The sequence below is a fragment of the Citrus sinensis genome, chromosome 5, assembly GCF_022201045.2.
Source record: "Citrus sinensis cultivar Valencia sweet orange chromosome 5, DVS_A1.0, whole genome shotgun sequence".
NCBI classification, from domain to species: Eukaryota; Viridiplantae; Streptophyta; class Magnoliopsida; order Sapindales; family Rutaceae; genus Citrus; species Citrus sinensis.
The window spans coordinates 14,748,098-14,773,905 of NC_068560.1; the positions used below are offsets into that span (position 1 = coordinate 14,748,098).

General features: G+C 31.4%; 2 long non-coding RNA genes across 3 annotated transcripts; both read left to right on the top strand.

Moving 5' to 3' along the window:
- Nucleotides 1-14,476: 14,476 nt before the first annotated feature.
- On the top strand, nucleotides 14,477-19,576 carry LOC127902698 (uncharacterized). The gene is made up of 5 exons (XR_008055153.1): nucleotides 14,477-14,491; nucleotides 14,708-14,887; nucleotides 15,968-16,032; nucleotides 16,112-18,094; nucleotides 18,265-19,576. It is a non-coding gene; the product is annotated as an uncharacterized LOC127902698 (long non-coding RNA).
- Nucleotides 19,577-23,098: 3,522 nt separating this feature from the next.
- On the top strand, nucleotides 23,099-25,258 carry LOC102609744 (uncharacterized). 2 transcript variants are annotated; one of them, XR_008054781.1, is made up of 3 exons: nucleotides 23,099-23,132; nucleotides 23,220-23,403; nucleotides 23,976-25,258. It is a non-coding gene; the product is annotated as an uncharacterized LOC102609744 (long non-coding RNA). The 2 variants fall into 2 exon arrangements; XR_003063183.2 differs by lacking the exon at nucleotides 23,099-23,132 and having other exon boundaries at nucleotides 23,162-23,403; nucleotides 23,976-24,110; nucleotides 25,033-25,258.
- The last annotated feature ends 550 nt before the right edge of the window (nucleotides 25,259-25,808 follow it).

Genomic DNA, 25,808 nt, shown 5'->3' on the forward strand with positions numbered 1-25,808 from the left:
AGGATTCATCGTATGAAGATTTTAATGTTTGTGACAAATAACATAGCAGTGAGTTGTGTTATGAGAATAAACAATCTAATTTAAATGAATCATCATATGTGTTGATTAGGATTTGGGTCTCTCTGGTTTTTCAGGCTGTCAATTGATTAAATCCTATGATCGTATTTAGGGTTGTCTATTGATTAAGGAAATATCCAACGGTCGTACCTTGGTTATCGACTAATTAAGGAGAGATTGGCTATTAGAGGGTCTCAATAGCTATAACCGGTCTATTCATAAGTAATGATAATCTATATTTGAATCAATGATTAGTAGTCGAATCAAGCTGAGTTAATTTCTTCAACCAGAGCTTTCTCCAATTTGAATTACAACTTTAATTTGCATTCTTGTTATTTTTAATTTGATTTTTATTATTGTCAACAATTCCCCCATTTTATGTTTTACGTTTCAAAAGGATTTAAATAATTACCGATCTCTGTGGACACGACCCTGCTCAATCACTATACACAATTTATTTAGAGTAGGAATTTATTTTTGTTGGCTTCGACACCCATCAATTGGACATGTGGTTGTCTAATCTCGTAAGTTTTTTTAGCACAATATATTTTTGGGATTTTTTTGATAAACATTTGTAATTTTGTTTACTTTTTCACATTTTATGTTCAGCACATCGACATTACATGCTATTACTTAAGGAAAGAAATGTCTAAGGCTACGAATCCAAACAGACAAGCTTTTGCTATTATGGACTGCAATTTCTTGTATAGTCAATTTTCATTACATATTCTTTAACCTTTAAAAATTATAACATCTAATGTATTCTTGTTAAATTTTTTAGAATAATATGAAGGATAGATATAAGGTGTACATTCAAGACCTAGATAGGGTTTTGGAAAAAGATCGTTACTGTATTGATTATGTTAATGATGCAAAATTGGACTATGCCACTCCTTGGAAAAATATTTTGACGGTAAGTTTCACATTGTATACTTAATTTTTTACATTATGTGGCATTTAGTTGTTAAAAATATTGTTCATATTTCGTAGGTATATTTGCCGATATTCATGAATGAGCATTGGATTCTCGGTGTGGTAGATATACCTGTGGGCAAGATTTTTGTTTATGACTCCATGGTAAACTAAATAAAAGATTCAATTTTAGTCAGACAACTGTTGCATGTTGCAGACATGATACCTCTGTTATTCTAGAAGATAGTAAATAACAAAATTTGTTGTATATCAAATAACATAGGTCCAATAAATGTTCGAATCATAAATAATTGTTGCGAGCAAGATTTCTGTTTATGACTCCATGGTAGACTACACAAAAGATTCAATTTTGGTCAGACAATTGTTGCCTGTTGCAGACATGATACCTCTGTTATTCCAGAAGATAGCAAATAACAAAAGTTGTTGTACATGAAATAACATAGGTCTAATAAATGTTCGAATCATAAATAAGTCTTAATAGAACAGAAGTTGATGCACAATCATCATAATTATTTGCATGCTTAGCCCAAACACTTGGCCCATGTATTATAAGCCTTTGGTCGCCTCTTTTTGCAAACAGCATAAGTCACACAAACATATTTAGAAACCTACGAAACAAAAAAGGTTGAAATTTATCAACTAACTATTACAGATATTAAAGAAACTAAAATAACAAAAATGTCGAGTATGTAAGGTTCATAATAATACATGTACTTGTTTCTATTTCATTCGGTCTAACTATAGGCTCATTGTTAGACAGCGGGATTGGTGCACTGCAAGTTAATCGATTCTGTCCTCGAGAACCACACCTACCACACTTACAACGCAACTTCTCTTCGCCTTATGATGTTATCCTAATTTCTTGTGGTCAAACTTTTTTTTCACTTTTCCACAGAGGGCAAAACCTCATTACTATGCACTCCCTTTGAAATCTCTCATTCTTTTTGTGTGCCAACAAGGTAGATTGTTTCTGCGTATGCTGCAATTCATGTTTCACTGAAATAGTAATGAGAACACATATCATATATAAACAATGTTTCGTGATATCTACAAACAGTTAATGCATGTTTACAAGGTATTTGATCGAGTTGAAATTCCCGACAACTACATGTCTTCTCAAGAATGTTCACATGACCATTAAGGTCACCATCTTTAACAATAAGCTCATACATATTTAGTGTCAACACTTTACAGGTACGAGAATACTCTGATTTTTTTTAACAACTCATTTTCAGTCCATTTTGTAAGTCGAGTGTGACAATTAACTACCTCATCTTGCCTGTCACAACACGACTCCTGTAGCTTATCAATAATCAAATCTAATAATTTATGAATGGGAAACTATCGGGGATTTTTAAAAATGAAATTCATGGATTTTGCTATGTTCGTTGTCATAATACTGTAACGTAATCCATCAAAATGATAACGAGCCCACTTGTTATACCTTGCATCCTGAAGATATTTTGTAACTCTTTCATCGATCTTTTGTATTTTATTCATAAAATAATTAAAATGTTTGGTCGATTGATAAGCCTTTGCAGCTAGTTCAACAATTGCAACTACCTCAATTTCTTTAAACTTAGCACGTAAGTTTTGCTTCAAGTGATGTATACAAATACCATATACAGTATCTGGGATTGCGATATTAACATCTTTCTTTATAGTTTGGTGCTAGTCCGAAATGAAACCAAATTATGAACTTCATCTATTGCATCATTTAACTTCATTAGAAACCACCTCGACGATATATCATTCTCATTGTCACCAATGCCAAATGCAATATGATAAAGCTTATTGTTACCATCAAGTGCTGATGCAATGAACAAAGTTTCTTTAAATTTTTCCTTCAAGAACGTGTCATCAACTGCAACGACCAGCCTTATTGATGATGTGAAAATAGGTAGAGAAAAGTTTATGTAATAATTCTCATACATGTCTTAATGAGACTATACACAGTCTTAATATAGAAATATAATAGACTAATAAAGGAAAGAAAAAATTAAAGTAGAATATTACACACTGATTTCTAGAAAGCAACAACTCTATATTTACACAGAAATATACACCTAAATATATAAGGAAAACCAAATCAATTTGATTTGGTGAAGCTTTCAACACTCCCTCTTAAGTTGGTCTAAAAATGTCTTTCATGGCCAGCTTGCAAACCGATTTCTCGTATTGTTTCTTGGTGAGTATATCAGCAATATGCTCATCTGTGGGAATGTAGGGCATGCAGACCAAACCACTGTCTAGTTTTTCTTTTATGAAGTATTTGTCCAATTCGATATATTTAATTCAGTCGTGGAGTATTGGATTATGTGCTATTGCAATGGCAAATTTGTTATCACAATATACTGTCATAGGTAGCGAATTACTTGCCTTAAGTTCTTCAATAATTTTTTTTTATCCAAAGAACCTCACAAATTCTTAGAGCTACTGCTCTATTTTCTACCTCTACCTCTGCACTGCTTTTTGCTAGCACAATTGATTTCTTGTTGTGCTAAGTGACTAAATTTGCTCCAACAAAGATGCAGTAACCAGAAGTGGATCTTCTATCGGTTACACTACCAACCCAGTTAGCATCTGTGTAGACTTCTACTTGCAGGTGCCCGTTTTTTCTAAACAAAAAACCTTTACCCAGTGATCCTTTTAAGTATCTAAGGATTTTGTATATTGTTTCAAAGTGTTCTTGTCTTGGAGCATGCATAAACTGGCTGACTAAGCGCACTGCAAAGGTTATGTCCGATCATGTATGTGAAAGGTGCATTAATCTACCTACAATGCGTTGGAACCAATCTATGTTGGTCATATTTATAAACTGGCTGACTAAGCTCACTGTAGAGGCTATGTCCGAGCGTGTATATGAAAGGTAGATTAATCTACGTACAAGGTATTGGAACTGATCTACAATTTTAGTTGGCTGTAATTTCATATTAGGATCTATGGGTGTCTCGACTGCTTTACATCCGAGTAGATTGTCTCTTCAAACAAATCAAGAACATACTTACATTGAGACACAATAATCCCATCTTTTGATCTAGCAAACTCCATGCCTAAAAAATACTTCAGGTTGCCAAAGTCTTTGACTTTAAAGTCACGTGCAAGCACTTTCTTTAATTTGTAAATCTCAACTAAGTTATCACCAGTCAAAATTATATCATCTACATATACAATTAACACGACTAATTTCCCTTCAATATGACATTGTGTGATCTGCCTGACTTTGGGAGAAGTTGTGTCCCTTTATAACATTACCAAAGCGTTCAAACCATACTCTAAGAGACAGTTTGAGACCATATAAATACTTTTGTAGTTTACACACTTTACTGCTACCATGATTTCCCTAAAAAACTAGTGGTACGTCCATAAAAACTTCTTCTTCTAGCTCCCCATTTAGAAAAGCATTTTTAACATCTAACTGGTATAGATTCCAATCAGAATATATTGCCAATGAGATAAGGACCTGATGGAATTTATCTTTGCAACATGGGCAAAGGTTTTTTGATATTTAATTCCATAAGTTTGAGTTAATCATTTTACTACGAGCCTTGCCTTATATCTCTCAACACTCCCATCATCGTTACATTTAACTGTAAACACCCACTTACAACCCATAATTTTCTTTTCTTTTGGTATATCCACAATCTTCTGTGTACCATTCTTCTTTAGAGCATTCATTTCCTCTAAAACTGCTAACTTCCATTCTGGGTGGTCTAGGGCTTCTTTTATGGTTTCAGGAATTGGTATCTGAGAAATTTTTGTGGCCAAGTCTCTTTGTTTACTGGACAACTTTTCATAGAAAACATGTCTAGTAATAGAGTGTTTAGTACAAGTTTGAGATCTTTTCCTATGTGCTATGGGTCAGTCAAGAACAGGAAATAGAGTGCTAGAATGTATAGAAGAAGAAATGTTACCTAAATTTTCTGAGAAATCAATGCTTGGAGGTGAGAATTGAGGCTGTACAGAGTTTATGGGAAGGCTTTTACTATTGTAATGATAACTTTGTCGACTATAAACACAAAGCTCTAGTGGTGGACTTTTATCTTGTAATATTTCTCCCTCCGTCTCTAGTACATTAACACTTAGTTCCTGTAGCTCAAGGTTTCCTAAGTTTTCATTATTAGAAAAATTAGTTTTTTGAGTTTCAGTTGAAGTGCTCAGATCAGGTAAAAATAAATTAGGCACATGTGAGAAGTGTGCCAAAAATGATCTTCACTACTCTTTTTCTCCCCCTAATGAGAATTTTGGCCAAAAAAAGGCTGACTTTTTAGAAATATAACATCCATACTAACATGGAATTTCTTTGTTTGAGGATTGAAACATTTGTAGCCTTTTTCATTAGAAGCATAGCCCAAGAAAACACATTTTTCCGATTTAGGATCTAATTTAGATCTAAGATGATTAGGTATGTGAACAAATACAGTGCACCCAAAGACTCTTAACTAAATATTGGAGGTAGTCCTACTAGAGGAATATATAAGTGTAAAGTATTCTAAAGGTGATTGATACTTTAAAATACGAGTAGACATCTTATTAATCAAATAACATGCTGTTAAAACAGCATCACCCCACAAATATTTAGGAACATGCATAGAGAGCATGATAGCCCAACTAACTTCAAGTAAATGGCGGTTTTTTCATTCCGCAATTTCATTTTGTTGTGGAGTATCACGACAAGTGGATGTGTGACTTATACCTTTTTTCCTTACAAAACACCCTTATATAAGTGTAAAGTATTCTAAAGGTGATTGATACTTTAAAATACGAGTAGACATCTTATTAATCAAATAACATGCTGTTAAAACAGCATCACCCCACAAATATTTAGGAACATGCATAGAGAGCATGATAGCCCAACTAACTTCAAGTAAATGACGGTTTTTTCATTCCGCAATTTCATTTTGTTGTGGAGTATCACGACAAGTGGATGTGTGACTTATACCCTTTTCCTTACAAAACACCCTTAAACAATTATTAAAATATTTAGTACCATTATCTGTATGGAGTAGGCTTATTTTTGTTTGAAATTGATTTTCAACCATGTTATAAAAATCTTTGAATAACCCCTCAACTTCAGATTTTTCTCTCATTAAATAAACCCAACAAAGCCGAGTATGATCATCTATGAACGTTACAAACCATTTTTTTTCCAGTTAAAATATTTATTTTTGAGGGTCCTCAAACATCAATTTGAATTAAATAAAAAGGTTTTGAGGCACGATACTTAAGTGTTTTATATGAAACTCGATGACTTTTAGATAAAAAGCAACTTTCACATTGACAAGTAGTACAATCAATATTTTTAAATAAATTTAGAAACAGATATTTCAAATAAGGAAAGCCAGGGTGTCATAGTCTAAGGTGCCAAAGCATTATTTGATCCCTAGTAGAATTTGAACTAATATTACTACTCAATTCTTAAGCTTGTTTATTATTTGAAAAGTAGTCATCAAAATAGTAAAGACCTTCTCGCAAACTAGCACTGCCAATCATCGTCCCCAAGTCCTTATCCTGAAATTCACAATAGGAGTAAAAAAAGACAGCACAATAATTAGATTTTTTGGCTAATTTACGGACAAATAATAGGTTGTAAGAAAGTTTAAGGACATGTAGCACAATTTTAAGCTCAATGGTTCCAAAGATTTTTATTGATCATTTTCCAACTATGGAAGATAAGCTTCCATCAGCAATTTTTACCTTTTTGTTACTAGGGCAAGGGTAATAGGAATCAAATAAACTAGAAATGCTAGTCATATGATCAGAAGTACTCGAATCAATAATCCATAATGCAGTGGTTGAGTGACTAAAATGAGCATTAATAAAATTACCTGTTTGGGCTAGTGAACCACTAGGAATACCAGGTAGAGGATTAAAAGACAGCAGTTTTATGAGATGATCAATTTACTCATTGTTGAGATTTTTTTTAGATCCTCCACTTCATTGGCAGAGGGGCAGTGCACAACCTTTTTGCTTTTTTTTAGTTTACATGATTTCCATGGAGTTTCCAGTAAGTCTCCTGAGTATGGCATGGTTTATTGTAGTAATCACAGCATACGCAAGGTTTTTGTTGTTGTTGAGTGAAAGAACGAGTAGCATTAGCATCTGCTGTAACAAGAGCAGATTTCCACAGAGATAATTGAGTTCTTTTTTCCCAACATAACACCTCAACGATTTCTTCTCTCCTTACTTCAGAGAAAACATTCTCAATAGTAAAAAGTGGCTTCTCCCAACAATTCTTCCTCTTAACTCATCAAATTCAACATTGAGCCCAACCAGGAACTTGAAGATTTGCTCATTATTGACAGTTTGTTTATGGTGTTTAAAATCTTCCATGCTCTTCCACTCGTAGTCGTTGAATAAATCCAGATCTTGCCACAATCTATTTAAAGTATGCAAGTTGTAACTCATAGATCTAGGACTGATTTCCATAGTCAGAGTACATCTTACTCACATTATCCCAGAGTTCTTTTGCAATAGAGTAGCACATATAATTTTCACCAATATCTTCATCCATGGAGTTGACTAACCATGCTATAATCATGGAGTTTTCGGCATCCCAAACACCATAAAAAGGATCATATATTTCAGGAGCCTTGACATCTCCAGTAAGATAACCAATCTTCCCTCTTCCCCTAATATACATTCTAACCGACTGAGACCATCTTTGAAAACTTCCTTCATTTAGCCGGATAGTTGTAATCTAGATAGAATGAGATTCAGAATAGGAAATTTTTTGTTCTAGTTTTTTTTAGATGACTGTGGTTTCAGAAGATTGGTCAGACATGATGAGGAAAAGATCAGTAAGAAATGGAGCCTAGCTCTGATACCATGTGAAAATAGGTAGAGAAAAATTTATGGAATAATTCTCATACATATCTTTATGAGATTGTACACAGTCTTAATATAGGGATATAAGAGACTCAGAAAGGAAAGAAAAAATTAAAGCAGAATATTACACACTAATTTCTAGGAAGCAATAACTCTATATTTACACAGAAATATGCATCTAAATATATAAGGAAAACCAAATCAATTTGATTTGGTCAACCTTTCAACATATGAAATAAATCCATGTATACAACCCCCAATAACCATAAAGAAATATTTAAAATTATTTGCATTGTCGACTTCAAAAAATGTACGGGTGACCAAATTTTTCTTCTCTAACATTTCCATGTATAAAGGGAATAACTTGAATGAATCCTCAGGCGTGCCTCTAACTTTCTCCATTGTATATTCTCTTACTTTCCATGTTTTGTGGTAACTTATTTCATACCCAAACTGTTTCTGGAAATCTTCTCTGATATCATCGGGCCTATATGAGAATGAAGCATCATCAAACTTGTGACAAATCTTTTGTGCGATAAGCTTAAATGAAGCGTGATGATGATTTTTCTTACGAACATAAAGTGTGCAACTATGGATGACGTTATAGTACTTTCTGATTTCAAACATATTCGAACTTCCAAACTCAGTAGCATGGAGTCGCCACTTACAATTATCGTCAATACACCTAACAATAAGTCTATTCTTCTTGACTTGAAGGTTTGAAACTCAAAAGTTTTCTTTAAGGCTTCCATATAAAGCACTTTTTGCAACTCCTTTTTTGAACTAAACAACTTTTTCCCCATTAATCCATCACTATCACCAACAACTTCCATGGATGGCAAGTTATTACTATTAGAATGTGAGTTTTCATTGTCTAATGAACTGCTACATGCAAACAAATTGACTCTAGACATATATCTACTATCGGGCGGTGGGAAACTCATATTAAAAGGCGCTACATTCCTCATTGTTGGATCACCAGTTGTTATCCCATTAAAATCATCATGAATGATACCATTCACATTTTCTAAATTCAGCCTCCTTCTATCATTGGGTTGTGTCCCATGAACAAATTCTGATATTGAGTGAACTTCAGCAACCAAATTGTTTGGGTTTAAACTTTCACCTCCAACATATAGCTTAATAGGTTCTTGTGGACAGTTATCTGGCTCAAAGTTAGGGTCAACATCAGCAATAAGGGTCACCAAAATCTATTTTCGCTTGTAAGTAAAACAAAGAGAAATTTTCAACTCAACTCCACTAATTGTTTTCTCTAGAAAATTATCTAGACCGACGACATTGGATCGAATGTTTTAAGCTTGAATTTTATTTCAATGTCAAATTCAGAAATATCAAAGCAACTAACCTCATATATTATTTCTATTAATTTTGCATACGTTGTAGAACGGGGCACCATGATCCTTCTTGCCTTTGTACCGTTTTGCTCAATCTAGTCACCACAAAACATAATAGACACGCATACTTAAGTCATTTCTTGCAATAATACATCACATGATTATAAAACAAATAAAAAAAAATCAAACAAGACATATAATGAAGTGTGGAATCGTTTGTCAATTTACATGACTGTTGTCGTGTAACTTACTAAAATACATAACTATAGTCTAATAAACAGTCAGAGGATATATTTAGTATAACAAAAAAGTATTCTTTACACTAACAGAATGTTAGGTGTCATAACAACTACTATATGTTTTACACTTGCACAATTGTTATCGTGTAAAGTCATACATACACGATAAAAGTTGTGTAAGTTGCAAAAACACACGACTACAGCACAGTAAATAGTCAGAGGACATATTTTTTCTCCAAAAAATATTTTTCTTGCACTAATTGAATGTTAAGGTTTCATAACGATTAGAACATTTTACATATATGCACAACTGTAGTATATAAGTTCATACGTACACGATAGTAGTCATGTAACTTATTAAAACACACGGTTATAGTCCAATAACAGTTAGAGGACATATTTAGTAAAAAAAAATATATTTTTTGCACCAATAGAATGTTAGGGTGTCATGACAACTAGAACATTTTGCACACTTACACGACTACAGTCATGTAAATTCATACATACATGACTGTTGTCGTGTATGTCGGGTGCAGAACAAAATGTTCACAACAAATTCAAGTTTCAACAAATGTAGTTATAAAGTCCATCAAATAGCAGTGTATGATGCAAATGTAATGAAAATGCGAGTTGCTTTATTGTTAATCCCAAACCAAATAAAACCTTAAAAATAATATAATGTTAACAAAATGAATAAATAACACAAAATAAATATAAAGCTTCAAATACGTTATTCATTGGATGAATAATGCACCTAGTTACAAACTAAAATCTCAGTACATTGGTTGTTCGTGAGTGATTTTGAAAGTGTGGAGTTAAAAAGTGTGGGAACTAAAGAGTGTGTTGGTGGGGGTGAGTTGTGTGTGTTCTATATTTTTCTTTAGTGGTATCTTACATAATATACCTCTTAAAAAGACATACCTACATAATTTTCAAGCATAGGGTATATTTAACTAAATACCCTTTTTTTGGGTATCTTTAATTAAAAACCCCGAACACCTATCTTATTTTATTTTATCTAGTGTTGAAATAATAACAAAGAATGTTAGTTTATATAACCCTATTCAAATTATGAGTCTGCCTTAACCAAGTCCTTAAGGGGTCAGTACTCCAATCCTATGACCCAATAGACAACAAAAGGTGGAATTTTTAAGCTCACTAGAATGTTTGAAGTTAAGACCTCAATACTGTTAGCCTAAAGGGCTACTCATAATGTAATTTTGATGATAACAAATATATGTATTAAGTGATTTAATAGATATTGTATTTCACATTTTCACTAGTTTTTGAAGTGTAATATTTATGCAAGTGAATCAAGTGAAATCAAGCTCAAGACACTCAACGGACAAACGACGAAATCAAGAATATAGTTTAGAGCTCAACGAATAAATTAGTGCGATAAATTCTTGTAAAGCCGGTATGATTTAATTGATGCATGATTTAGCATTTGAGAAGCTCAAGAGATTAATTTAATTAAATACTTTTCATAAACTAAAAGGTTTATTTTTATAAAGTAAAGCATTTTGTGGATTTGAGTAATTTGGACTTAAATGCTAAGTTTTGAAATCTTTGATTTTAATAAGTATTATTATTAAATTTCGGAGTTGGACATTTTTACAAACATTTGAAATGTTTTGGGCCATACTATAATTTATGAATATTTTAGACTAAAGTGAAATGTTTTGAGAACTTTGAAAAATATGGGCATTATGTTGAAAAGGACCTTTTTGCGAAATAATAATATCTTTGGGGCCATATCATAATTTCAAAAAGTTTTGGAAAGTCAACTATTCTTAGGAAATTTTGAAATTGGACATATTTACAAAGTTTTATGACGTTTTGAGCCATAATATAATTATAGAAAGTTTTGGGTCGAAGTGTAAATTTAGTGAATAATGTTACTGTAGCAAAATTCAAAAATAACGGTAATATCACTGTTCCTGAGTGGCTAGCCGGATAAATCAAGCAGCTAACCGCTTGGGCGCGAGAATTTACCTATAACGGCTAGTTTTCAGGCTTTAACTATAAAAACTCAACTCAAACTTCATTCTAAGAACTAATGCAAGCAAATATAAGATCATACAACATATATTGAGCTTTCAAAACGCAAATCATCATAGATTGAACCATTGTTGAGCTATTGTTTGCATATCCACTCTTGAAGAGAGTTTTTGTTGTAATTTTCATTTCTTATCGAATTGTGAGTGTATAAGTGTGAGAAACACTTGGGGTAAAGAGATTGGGGAGATAATCTCTTGATTGTAAAAGTTCATTGACACCTTGTAAGTCAATTGTAAGAACTTGAAGCCTTGAGAGGCTTGGATAGTGAAATCCTCGAGCTTGGTTGGCTTGGAGGCATGGACGTAGGCAGGGATTACCGAACCACGTAAAAATCTGTGTGTTTGTTTTTCTCTTTCCTTACTCTTTTATTTTTACGCTTGTTTGAATTTATTGTTTTCTATTTCATTAAGGCGTTAGATTGATTTGTTGAGCGAATTATATTGCATTATTTTTAAAATCTCAATTCACCCCCTCTCTTGGGTTGCGTTACTTGCATTTCAAATACAATCAACTAGATCCCAAGCTCTTAATCAATTGGGCAACCATGTTGGAGGCACCAAAAAGTATATTGCTGAAAAGTAAAATATAATATTTTTACATATAAATTGATTAATCAATAATCAAGATCTCTATTAATTAAACTTTGTAAATTTATTTATTAGAATGTCACATTTATTTAAAAGTGATAATTTACGTAAATTTATTTATTAGAATGTCACATTTATTTAAAAGTGACAATTTACGTTGGTATAACGTGCCAAATTTGAGCTAATCTGAACATGATTACTTATTATTCGTGTCAAGAATAGATAAACACTAACTAATTCCTTTTATTATCATGTCATAATTGTGTTACCCATTTATCATAATTTTAATATTTTTTTAAATCACTTGTTTAACATGTTTTTAGTTTTCTTTTTTTTTTTTTTTAAATTTGTAGTACTACCTACTTTAATAAATTTAGATATATTTTAAAACAAAATGCTTTCTAAATTATAAAAAATACAAAACAGTCTTTTTATTACAAAATAAATAAATGTAATATAATTAATCAAATTAAAAATCATGTCATAAATTAGTTATTGTGTCAGAAATTTTAAATTCAAACTGGATATAATTATTAAACAAGTATTCTAAATCAGACTTGTTTAATAATTATGTTAATTTTGACCGATCTAAATCTATTTATTTGTGTTATGTTTTAGTGGCTGGCGACAAGATTTCCTCCACTACATATACCCAATGTTGTTGTTGGTTTTTTTTTTTAATTAGGTCTTGTTTGCTGGTGGGATAAAAAGAACAAGATATTTCAAATAAATCATATCCCATCCCATGTTTGGTGAGCTAAAGTGCCTCAGAGTTAGAATAGATTATCCTAGAGCCTATCATGTATACTCACTTATAAAAGGAAAGGTATCTCTTTGTTAAATTAGGATTATGTTGTTAACTAAACTATATATTATAATTTATGAATATTAAAATTATATTAATATGTGATAAATGTAATAAAAATATTGATTTTGATAATGTAAATAATTAAACTAAAAGAAATATCATTATTAATTTTTTAATAACACAAATCAATAATTTGAAAATAAATTTTTTATTTAAAAATAACTAATTAATTACTTTCAATTATATTTTCAATGTTATAATTCATATTTGCGCATAAATTATAATATTATTGAATTTTTTATTATTAAATATTTTTATAATTTGAAGTTTACATTTAAATTAATTGTTAAATTAATATTCAAAATGTTTTTGGTTAAATTTTGATAAAATTATAGATTATTAAATAAGTATAACATAAATATTGGGAAAACATTTAATAAATAAGAATAAAAACTTATTTAGATCATGATTTATATTTAATTAATATCATTGACATTGATTGTTATAATTAATAATACAAAATTGTTTAGTTGATAATAATAAAAAATTATATTAAACTATGATGAAATAAATTTTTTTATTTATAAAAACTTAGTTAAACTATGATTCAATAAATATTTAGTTATTATTACAATTGAATTTAATCATGAGCTACTAAACAAAATACCATATTAAATATAATCTTATTATATCTCATATTATCCCATGACATCCTTAAAAATAATTTATTGAATGCACTTATGCTATATTTACTTACTGAAGTGAGAGTGAAGAATGTGGATTTCTTCCACTTGAATTTTTACTTATATGTTTTGAGGGAAGAGTGGGAATTCCACTGCATAGACCCCACTCATTTTTGGAGTGTGGAGTGAGATTTGCACTGTCATGAAGATTCTCACTCCCACCTCATCTTTTTCTACCATTCTTTTATTAATTTAATATAATTATATTTAATAAAATAAATAAATAAATAATATTATTATCTTTTAAAAAAATAATATTATTATATTTATTTAATATTAATAATTAATAGTAATAAATAGTTTAATCTAAGAAAATATTAATTTTTTAATATATTATTAATAATAATGTTTCATTTGAGTTACTTTTATCAATAATTATTAATTTACATAATTAAAATTAATAAAAATTTTGATTTACAAATTAAGAATATTATTAATTTATAAATATAATAAAATAAATATCTATTTTTTAAATATTTTTATTAATTTTGTAATAAAAAGTTATAATTTTTAAATAAGGATAAAACTGTAATTTAAAACTATTTATTCACATTTTAAGATAAAATAATCACATAAATTAAATTTTAATTTTGATTTCATATTTCTATCTCAGTAAACAACGTACTTGTACTCCCACTCCACACTCTCAATATCAAGATTCCCCACTTATGATAATGCTAATTGAAAAGTCATTCTTCATTGAAGGAAGTTTAATAAACAGCTGCTCAGGCACTAAGCACAAGGAGAAATCTAGAACCTCCTGAGACTCAGACTGAGAGAGAAAATGAGCATTGAGAAGTGAGAACAATACTTACAAGCACCTCATAATCTTGATTATGAAGTTTCTTGAAGAAGACAATTGTACGCTAAGTCTTCATGCGTAAGCTCCACTCACCTTCCGGTTGCTTTTCAATTTTACTTTTAAATACTTTACAGAAACGAACTTTTATATTTTGTAGCTAATGTTCAGCAAAACGTTCGCATGTGTATTTGGTTCTTGAAATTTTGCTAGATTGATACTTCAAAATCAAAATTCTTAGTTGCTGATGAAGTTTGCATTGGATATAATTCATTTAAGTGTACTTTTTTTATGAAGGTTGGTGCAAGAGTCAAATATTTTCTTCAACATGAAGCATTTTGAGAAGACCATAATCAATGGTGAATGGGAAGTTGCTGAAAAATACCTTTCAGCATTCACAAATATTGATGATAATAGGTACTCAAAGAAATTGTTTTATGAGTTACGGAAGCAGAAATATTATGAGGCCTTTCACAGGTATATCAACAAATCAGAAACATATGTTTTCTTTGTTTTGCTTGGGAAAACTAAATCTTGTTTAAGGCTATGTTCAGGATTTAAGTGTTTTGACGTTTAAATAGAATCGTCAGATGGATGTTGGGTAAACATTTGCTACCAATTAAAAGTGGCTAGGGTGAAACACTTTAACTACTGTGCTTAGGAAGTTAACAAAAACACAAATATTATAACACACCCTAAGTTACTTTAGGTGATCTAATTGCCAGATGGGCGTGGGAGAATGTAAAGGAATTCATTAGGTTGTTTGGGGTCAATTCTTTCTTTCCCTCCACTTGGTAGTAGAGAGGTTAAGTTGAGCTAAAAGATCGATGACTGAATCATACAAAGACATTATTGAATCATAGAAAGAAAGTTCATTTATTTAGAAATTTTTCTATCCCAGTAATTAAAGTTACCAGTGCAATGCTGCAATGACCTAGTCTAGCTATTTTGTTTTGCTATTTGTGTTTTGTATTATTTGTTTGCAGGAATGACTATACAGGGGGCTGAAAATGTTTTCTTGAAGGATTTGAAAGTATTTTTTGTTTTCCCAAATATACTTGTTGGTGAATTAGCTGAGCTTTCTGAATTGAAGAGCTTAAGGCATGATTGAAGCTTTTCAAACATTGTTAACTATGATAGATATGTATTTGAAAATTTTAAATTTTAAAGAGAATTTAATGTGGAAGGATAATGAACAATTGTCCTGCTATACAAATACCACACCTCAAAAGGATAAATTTGTTGAAGTTCTTAAAAAACTTGTGTTTTCCATTGTGAATAAATCAGCACTTTTGCCCCTGATCAGTCTCATTTGTCCTAGTTTTGAATAGGGAGAAAGAAGTATATAGCTAAACCAATTTACTTTTGCATTTGTTTTCTTATATTTTATTTTTGTTACGGTTATATTGTTATTCTGAAAATCTATTTTGTTCATATATTTTCAGTGAACATTGTAACCTAAATTCTACAACTTCGATAGGATCTGTTTTGTCTTTATTTTCTTTGTATTCACTTTCGAAGTCATTTGAGTATGAAATATAATTGATATTTTTGCAGGAAGAATTAATTTACTTAATACTTCGGTTTCTTGATGAAGAAGGATTGAAGGAAACAATCCAAAAGTAATCTTTGTTGTTTGTTTCTTTGGTCTTTTGGTTTCTTCATTTAGTTTTATGATTGATTTAGCTATTGTTGGTGAAGTTTGGAGATAGAATCAAAGGTCTTCTTTGATGTGCATTGCTTTGAGGAGTATGTGGTTAGCGACGAGTGGGATAAGGTTGAGAAATACCTCTCAGCATTCACCAAGATTGATGATAATTTGTACTCAACAAAGATGTTCTGGGAGTTGCAAGGACATTTACATAGGTAAGTAGAAGATTCTTTCTTCTCTTGGTCTATAGACAGATAGACTTCAATGGCTCTCTAAAAATTTTTTGGATATATGGCTTTATCTACTTTTTGCTTCCAGAAGGATCATCCTTATAAGTTTGCTTCCACAATGTTGTTTCTTGAAATCAAATAAGTCAAGTAGGGTTGGTAATTTGTGGGTTTGGGCCGAGCTTTTCAAAGCCCATGCCCAAGCCTACATCATTCAATCAAAGTCCAGGCCCTCCAAAAGTCCTTCCAAATTTGGATGGGCTGGGGCTAGACAGGCATGGGCTTTTTTAAATTAATTATAAAATATTTTTTAATTAAGAAAATATATTTAAATTAAAAATAATAATCTAATATATAATAGAATAATAGTCCAATACATAAAATATTAGTAATACAATCCAATAAAATAACAAATACTAATATAAAAAATTAAACTAATTTAATATTTTTTATTTTTTCTTGATTATTTAAATTAAATTTATTTTTTATTCATAAATTAAAAAATCTCGGGCCAAGTCCAGGCTTTGCTAAGCTCTTGTCCAGGGCCAACACATGTGGACTTTGTAATTTTTGGACCTATATCCAGGCCCGTCCCTTACGGGTCGGGCCTTAGGCCCACGAGCCTGGGTTGGGCCGGACCGAGCTTGGGCCAGCCCTGGTTTTTTTGCCACTCCTAAAGCCAAGTTTCATTTTGCAATAATCATTATGATCTTTTCTAAAATTACCCCAACACTAATTAAGATTAAGATCCTATTTGGTATTGAGGTGTTGAAACTTTTAAGTTACAGCTGTTGTGGAAAAAAAATTGTAACTATGAAACAAAAGTTAATAAATACAAATTTTAAATAAAACTTTAACAAAATTATTAAAGATATAATATATTTTTCATCATACAAGTGAAAAATCATATCAACATAATTTTCAAACTATAGCAGCTGGTGTTTGCCAAATACTTTAGCGATGTAGCTTAAAAACTATAGTAGCTAGTGTTTGCCAAACACTTTAGCGCTGTAACTTTTAAGATACAGCTGTCCAATCTCAAAGTCAAATGCACTCTAAATGTAGGCATGGTAAGCTTCCATCTGACAATCTTACTACGGATTTTTTATGCAACACTTCTCAAACTGCTATTGAAGAAAAATCCTATTTTGAAAAACAAACTCAACTTTCCTAGGATGGATAAATCAAGACTCTTAAACTTAATTAAGTCGGCGGACACGGCTACCATGCAGGGCATAAAATCCATGTATGGTACAGGGGCTGCCCTTGAGCCGTTGGATTCAGCTTATTTGAATCCAATGGTTGGGGTTTTAGTTTGAAAAAAAAAAGAAAAAAATGAATAAAAGCAGAAAAAAATATGGCAACCGGTTCAAACGGGGTAGTTACAGTACGTAAAAAATTACCGTTGGATTGAATAGAGTGGATCCAATGGCTGAGATTTGTTTTATTATTCAATAATTAAAAAAATTTGAAAGAACAAACATGTAAACCTGAAATAAACAAAAAAAAAACCACCACCACTCACTCACCTCACCGTCACCACTCCCTCACCTCACACACGTCAAACACCTCACCACTCCTCACCTCACACATGCGTCACCACGGCCATCAACGGCGGCGGCTGAAGGAGTTCCTAGGCAACGATCAACGGCGGCACAAGGACGGGCTGATCTCCGCCGTCGGCAACGATCAACGAAGGCAGAAGGATGGGCTGATGTTCTTCGTTGACAATGATCAACGGCGGCACAAGCACAACCCTGTTCCTCGCCCCACATTCTCTTTACCGCCATAATCATCAAGCAAAACGTTAGTATTAGATTAGATTTTCTGAATTAATTTATAATTAGGGTTTGATTTGAACTGTATCAAGGTTAGATTTGAATGATTGATTTGGGTTTGATTTTAGTTGTTGATTTGGGTATGAATTAAAATTTTTACTGATTTATAGTGTTGGTTTATGTCTTTCCCGTCTCAAGCTTTTGGGCAACAGTGCATGGATCGATAGCAACAAAGAGCAGGGGCTACACAAGCACAGCCTCGGCTTCGGCCTTAGCCTCAACCTGGCGATTTATCTGCTATACTCGGTGTATTCCTCACTTCCATTGCTATTGTCTCACTGGCAAATTCTCTCTTATTCCTAATTCGTGCTTTTACGCATATTTAGTCACTTTCAATCTGGTTTATCAGTTAATGTGTATGATATTGTGTTCTATTTCTTGGTTTTCTCGCAACACGAAACTTTTTTTTTAACACTTGGTTGACCATTTTTGGCCAATTATATTTGATTTTATAGTCACAATTTTTTCTCATTTAGTACTTTTTAGGTTTTAATGGTGACTTAAATCTTCTTTTTTTAATTGTTTGAGTTGAATCTTGTAGCTCTGTAAATATTAAGTGTTGGGTTCTCACCTGAATAAAGGGCTTTCCTTGGAGTGAAATAGTGAAATGAACAATGATTTCAATTGACTAGTTGTAAAGTTCAATTTTTTCCTAAAATGAGCAGATCAACAATATATTATCATGGGCAGTGTTTTTACCCAGATTTTGTTTGGTTGCTTGCCTACTAGTATGAACACTTTATTGCTTTCAAAACACATTTGCTATATTAATGCTTTGGTGGTAAGTTTCTTGTATGTATATCTGTAGTTATATTATTTTGATTGGAATTTTCTGTATTTAACTCTGAAACTGACTTGCTGGATTTAAGTAATAATTAGTTATTTTAATGAAAGTTTGAGCATTTGTGTAGGTATGAAAGTAATATTAAGTTCATTTTGAACAATATGTTGTTTTGATGAATATAGCTTTTGAATGAATTTTCAGATGATGTCAATGCCGAACAATAGATTGTCATTGCTTCCTAGAAGAATAGACCAATCAAGTTACCCTTGTCGTACCAGGAAATTATTTGGAGGGGGCAGAATCTGTTGGATGATGAACTTTGCTGCAGCTTTGTTGCAATTTTGTTTGCTGCAGCTTTGTTGCAATTTTGTTTGCTGCAGAATTTTAGGCTTGGCTTCAGTAAATATAGGTTGATATTTGCAAGGCATCTTTTATACGGATTATGTAAAATTTTTTTCTTTTTCCATTTACATTGCTGGGTTTCGTTGTAGTTGCTGAGCAAGTGATAGAACACATTCAATTTTATACAACAATTATAAGTATTGACCATGAGGCAGGATACTGGAAAATTGTTGTGTTATTACCCCTCAATGGTAAAATGATTGCAATTGGTATGGTGATCACAATTGATGACTTTTGAATGAAACCATATGGTTTAATTATTTATTTATCCTATTATTTATTTTAATAAAGCTTAGTTTATTTCATTTGCATGGATGTTTATTTCACAAGATACTTATTTGAAAAATGTCAAAAAAAATGTTATAATGCTAAAAAATAAATACGTTGTTAATAAGTTGTGCTGAGTTTTTACTTTAAAACTACTTACCTTTCTTCCTTTTTTTTTTTTATTTGCCGTAAATTTATGCAATATATCAATCCACTTTTTTTTTCGGAGATGGTACTTGTAATAAGGTTGGATGACGCACTTGGTGTAATGTACTAGATTTTGGTGGATTTTTAGGATGATATGTAGAAAATATTATGTTTGACATAGGAATAGTTAGTTTGATTTATTTTCATTAAATTGTGTTTCCTATAATTAGTTAAAATAAAATAAAAATAAATTGATTAAATTGATTTAGCGGAATGGAGAAATAAGCCTATAAATTTGTATGGGAATTAATATAATTAAAAATGATTGTAAGGTTATTTATAAGAGCTCTTCTGAATTTAAAAGCAAATTCGGATTGGAATATTATTATTTTGTTGGTTACCTTTATTCATAATACAAATACTTCGAAAGTGATTATATTTATAAAAAATTAGAAGAAAAATGTTTACAAAATAATATTATTGAATGTTTAAAACGAATACTTGTAGTATAAGGTATGACTATTGAAAGATTAAAATCGGTGCACGAAATTAAAGTGACTAGAAGCTTACAAGCCGTAAACGGCTTGCCGGTTTGACTTGAACCAGAAATCCGGTTATGTTCCAGCAAGTCCTTCACTCGAATCCGGTTTTCCGGATATCACAAACCGGCTTGCCGGTTGGATCCAGAAGATAGCACGTTAAAACCGGCTTACCGGTTTCCTTAACCGGTTGGCCGAATGAATCCAGAATGCTGCCAAAGTGCAGCTCGAATCCGGATTTCCGGATTTACAGAACCGGCTATCCGGTTAAATCCAGTGAAGGCCATACGCGAATCCGGTTTTCCGGATTGATAATCCGGTTATCCGAATATTGACCCGAGAGCAACCAAAGAAAATGCGGCTCACCGATTTGAACAATCCGGTTATCCGGAATTTGTCCCGAGAGAAATCAATAAGAAAAACGGTTTTCCGGATGAGAAGAAGTGGTATACCGGTTTAGACTTGGGAAATCTTTTTGTCTCTAATTGGGCAAGCTCTTATACTTGTATTACACACACCATTTTATTTTTGGCCTTTTAAAATTGCTTAATTTTAAATCATTTTGAGATTTAAAACCTTTCAATAAGCCATTTAGGGTGCGTTTGACACACTATATTGTATTATGCTGTATTGTATTATTTTAATGCTGGTGTATTGTATTATGTTGTATTGCGTTAGCATTGTATTATAACAATATTGTAGAATGTTTGATTAATTAAATTAAATAATTAAAAAATAATATATATTAATACTTAGAAAAATAATAAATATAGAAATCTTAAAATTTGTATTATAATTATGATAAAAATTTTTATAAAATTTAATATTATATGTAAATAATAAATTTAGATTATAATTAATATTATAATTGTTAATATAAATTAATAAATTATTATTCAATAATATTAAATTATATTTTAATTTACAATATATTATTATTTTTACATTTTAATATATTAATAAATTTTTAATTTAATATAAATAATTATAAATATTGAAATTTGCATAAATTTAAATAATATTAATTTTAAAATTAATATTAATGTAAATAATATTATAATATTAATATATTATTTTTATATGAATCATTAATAAATAAAATAATATATTAAAAAATCAGTACATGAAACATTGCACAACCAACATGAAACATATCACTTAAAATATGCAACAACAAACATAAAATATGAGTCCCTCCGTAACATGGAACATGAAACATAAAACATGAAACGTAGAACAACAAACATGAAACAGAGAACGTAAACATGAAACGGGGGCAAAAAAGAAAAATTTCGGGGTATTTAAAAAATCAGTACATGAAACATTGCACAACCAACATGAAACATATCACTTAAAATATGCAACGAACATAAAATATGAGTTCCTCCGTAACAGTGAACATGAAACATAAAACATGAAACATAGAACATCAAACATGAAACATAGAACGTAAACATGAAACGGGTGCAAAAAAAAAAATTCCGGGATATTTGAAAAATCAGTACATGAAACATTGCACAACCAACATGAAACATATCACTTAAAATATGCAACAACGAACATAAAATATGAGTCCCTCCGTAACAGTGAACATGAAACATAAAACATGAAACATAGAACATCAAACATGAAACATAGAACGTAAACATGAAACGGGTGCAAAAAAAAAAATTCCGGGATATTTGAAAAATCAGTACATGAAACATTGCACAACCAACATGAAACATATCACTTAAAATATGCAACAACGAACATAAAATATGAGTCCCTCCGTAACAGTGAACATGAAACATAAAACATGAAACATAGAACATCAAACATGAAACATAGAACGTAAACATGAAACGGGTGCAAAAAAAAAAATTCCGGGGTATTTGAAAAATCAGTACATGAAACATTGCACAACCAACATGAAACATATCACTTAAAATATGCAACAACGAACATAAAATATGAGTCCCTCTGTAACAGTGAACATGAAACATAAAACATGAAACATAGAACATCAAACATGAAACATAGAACGTAAACATGAAACGGGTGCAAAAAAAAAATTTCGGGGTATTTGAAAAATCAGTACATGAAACATTGCACAACCAACATGAAACATATCACTTAAAATATGCAACAACGAACATAAAATATGAGTCCCTCCGTAACAGTGAACATGAAACATAAAACATGAAATATAGAACATCAAACATGAAACATAGAACGTAAACATGAAACGGGTGCAAAAAAAAAAATTCCGGGGTATTTGAAAAATCAGTACATGAAACATTGCACAACCAACATGAAACATATCACTTAAAATATGCAACAACAAACATAAAATATGAGTCCCTCCGTAACAGTGAACATGAAACATAAAACATGAAACATAGAACATCAAACATGAAATATAGAACGTAAACATGAAACGGGTGCAAAAAAAAAATTTTGGGGTATTTGAAAAATCAGTACATGAAACATAAAACATAAAATATGAAACTTAAAATGTTAAACATGAGATAAATTTCATAGAAAATGAATAAAATTTTTGTCTTTTTGTTAACACACATTTTATTTTATTTTTTAAAATATTTATAATAAAAAATATTTTTTTCATTTTTACTTTACTTGTCATTTTTTACTTCTTATTATTATTATTTTTTAAATATTATTCGTTTTAAATATTTTTTATTTTAATTTATTTAAATTAAAAAAACATATTAATGGCAGCAACCGGCTGTAAAACCGGTTGCTGCCAGTCAAAAAAGTTGTTAGGCTGCCAGATGGCAGCCAAACAACAAAGGGGTCAATAAATTGACCCCCTCTATGATACAGGGACTTTGAGTCCCTGTATCATAGCCGTGTCCTAAGTGGGCGTAAGTAAAAGCAAAAGACTGCTATTTCTTAAATGAAACTTGTAATCTTAGTTATTTAATCAAATTTCTATTCTCTATGTGCTGCAGCATGGACTAGCGGACTCCTCATTGTGGAAGTATAAAGCCTAATGCTAAAACCATCTCACTGAAAGGTATTCCCACAGTACCATACCTTTCTCATGCTTCATTGTTTGGTATTGATCATTCCTATCAGGAAGGGAGGTCTTTACCCTAGCATCTACTGGTGATGGGGTACATGAATTAGAAAAAGGTATAAATTATTTTTATCCTTTTGTTTCAAGAACTTTATCTCCTTGGTTCAAACCAGGCTACTTGCACTATTATAACTAAAAAAGAATTTAAACTTCTTTCCAAGGCCATCTAATGCCGACTTCCATCCATTCTAAGAGGAAATTCATTGAAATCCGCGTTAGTATCTGTATGAAAGAGGTTTTGAATTTTTTGTCAGATTCTCAATTCAACCAATAGCTGCACTGCTCTTTTTCTCAAATGCTTTTGTCATAATGGTCCCTTTTCCTTTTGCAGATTTTTTCCAGCTTTCATAGTCTGTTCCTGATGTGAATTTGTAGAAAAAATGGTGGAAATTTTTGTTAAAGAAAATAGAGATTATCTTAATGACCACTGTGTGCCTTTATCAAGTTCAGTCGTATTAACAACTAATAGTTATCTTATTGAATTCCTGTATACGATACTCATCTGATTGGTATTTGTTTGATATATCGTTCTGTTTGTGATTGCTTCTTATATTGGATTTTTTTTCTATCATACAAGGCAAGATTACTTGTTTTTTTTTTTTTTTTCTGTTTTTTGCATCCTTTCTAGTAGCGGGAGATTGGTCAGAATCATTTTGGTGTTTTGTGCCACTGGTGGAGCACCTTGGGCACAATCCTAATCAACTTGTTATGCTAAGTTCTTTCTTCATCTCTCATACGACTTTTAAAATGTCATATTTCACTTGTAAGGATCAAGAATAATCTCTTTTTTGATATTTGTCCTTAGATATTACTCTCTTGTTTTGGTTTAATTTCCTTTGCCATATCATAATGCAAATATGCCCGTTCTGTAATACTTTTAGCCTTTATTTGTTCTCTTTAATATCCATTCCAAGTAAAGGATTCCGCTTTACAATCTTGTTTGTGACGTCTTTGGCCTCTGCAATTTCTGCTTTTGGACATAATTATATATACAATAACCTTCAGATTTAGAATTTCACCAACTTTTAAAACTTGAATATAGTCTGTCATGCAATTTCGAACATAATTAACACATCACCTACTGAGCTAGCTGGATGACCTTGAGAAAGTTATATACGATGAAATCATTCTGATTCTCTCAAGTCTTAACATGCATTACCTTCTTTTTATAGGACTAGGAGTATCACCACTCAATTCGTGCTTGCTATCATTCAGTGCGTCACCATTGAGTCCCATGTTTGTTGGTACTTGGAGTTTATCTGCTTTAATCCATTTGTAGTTTGTGGCAGTATTCTTGTGTCTGTTTCTATCACTCAGCTTGCAAGGAGCTCCTGCTAAGAATATGTATTTTCGGTGACTCTATGTCTCTATGATGAACTCTTAGTATGTTCATTTAACCAACAATATTACAAAAAAAAATGCAAAATGATAACAAGGTCCTTCAAGTTTCACAATGAAGAGACACCTACATGCTTCTAGTGGTCTACATATTAGGGGATATTTGCTTTCCCAGTTTGTATGGTTTTTCTGCTTAGATGCTCCATGCAACTTGAATGTTACTACCTCAATCATAGCAATTAAACAAATTATCTTTAATGATGTGTATGCTATCATCTTATGTACCTGCTCTTTTGTCATCTCTTACTTGATTAACTGATCTCAATTTCCCCTTTTTGTTGTTGCAGTGGGTGGAGTTGCTACAGAGTCCGTTGCATAAACTATCCGTTACTTCTATTTTAGTGGCTTCTATTACTGTTTAGCCAAAAGATACCTGGATCAACTGGTTTACTTGTGATTATGTGCATGTTCTTCGATCATGCATAAAAAGATATACTGTCTGATCAGAATTATTGTTTTGCTCCATGCAAAATATTAAAATAGAACGGTTCAAATGCATATCCCATTTTTGCACGTCAGGATCTTGAAAATTCATGGAAAGCAACCGATCGCATTGTATGCAGCAATTGCCATTTAGCTAAAAAGCCTGCGAATATTATGGATCCACCGGCAGTATTCCACGACACTCTGCTTAAAGCAATTGTTTGAATATTAAACTGAAATATGTTCTTGTTAATGATTAAAAGGGAACATGAACGCAGGGCCCGTTCTTATTTTCCTAAAGGGGTTTGAATTAGCCCTCGGATCATATTTCGCCTAAGAGAAATGAAAAGATAGGCAAGTTGTCCTTTCAAACCTACCAACCCACTGAAATAAAAAATTCTTGTGATAAGGCTAATTAAATGGATGACAATGTGAAACACCATTTTAGACTTTTGCATTGGAAATAAGTGACTTTTATTTCATTCCCAGGCTCCGATTATTATTAACCCAGAATTTGAGTCCCAAACTTGACTTTATAATTTTTAACGCACAACTCCACGAAATAGATAAAAGAACCCTAAGTTCCAAACGAATTGGTTTCGTTCCAAAGCCTATCCAAAAATACGAGCATGTCAACATG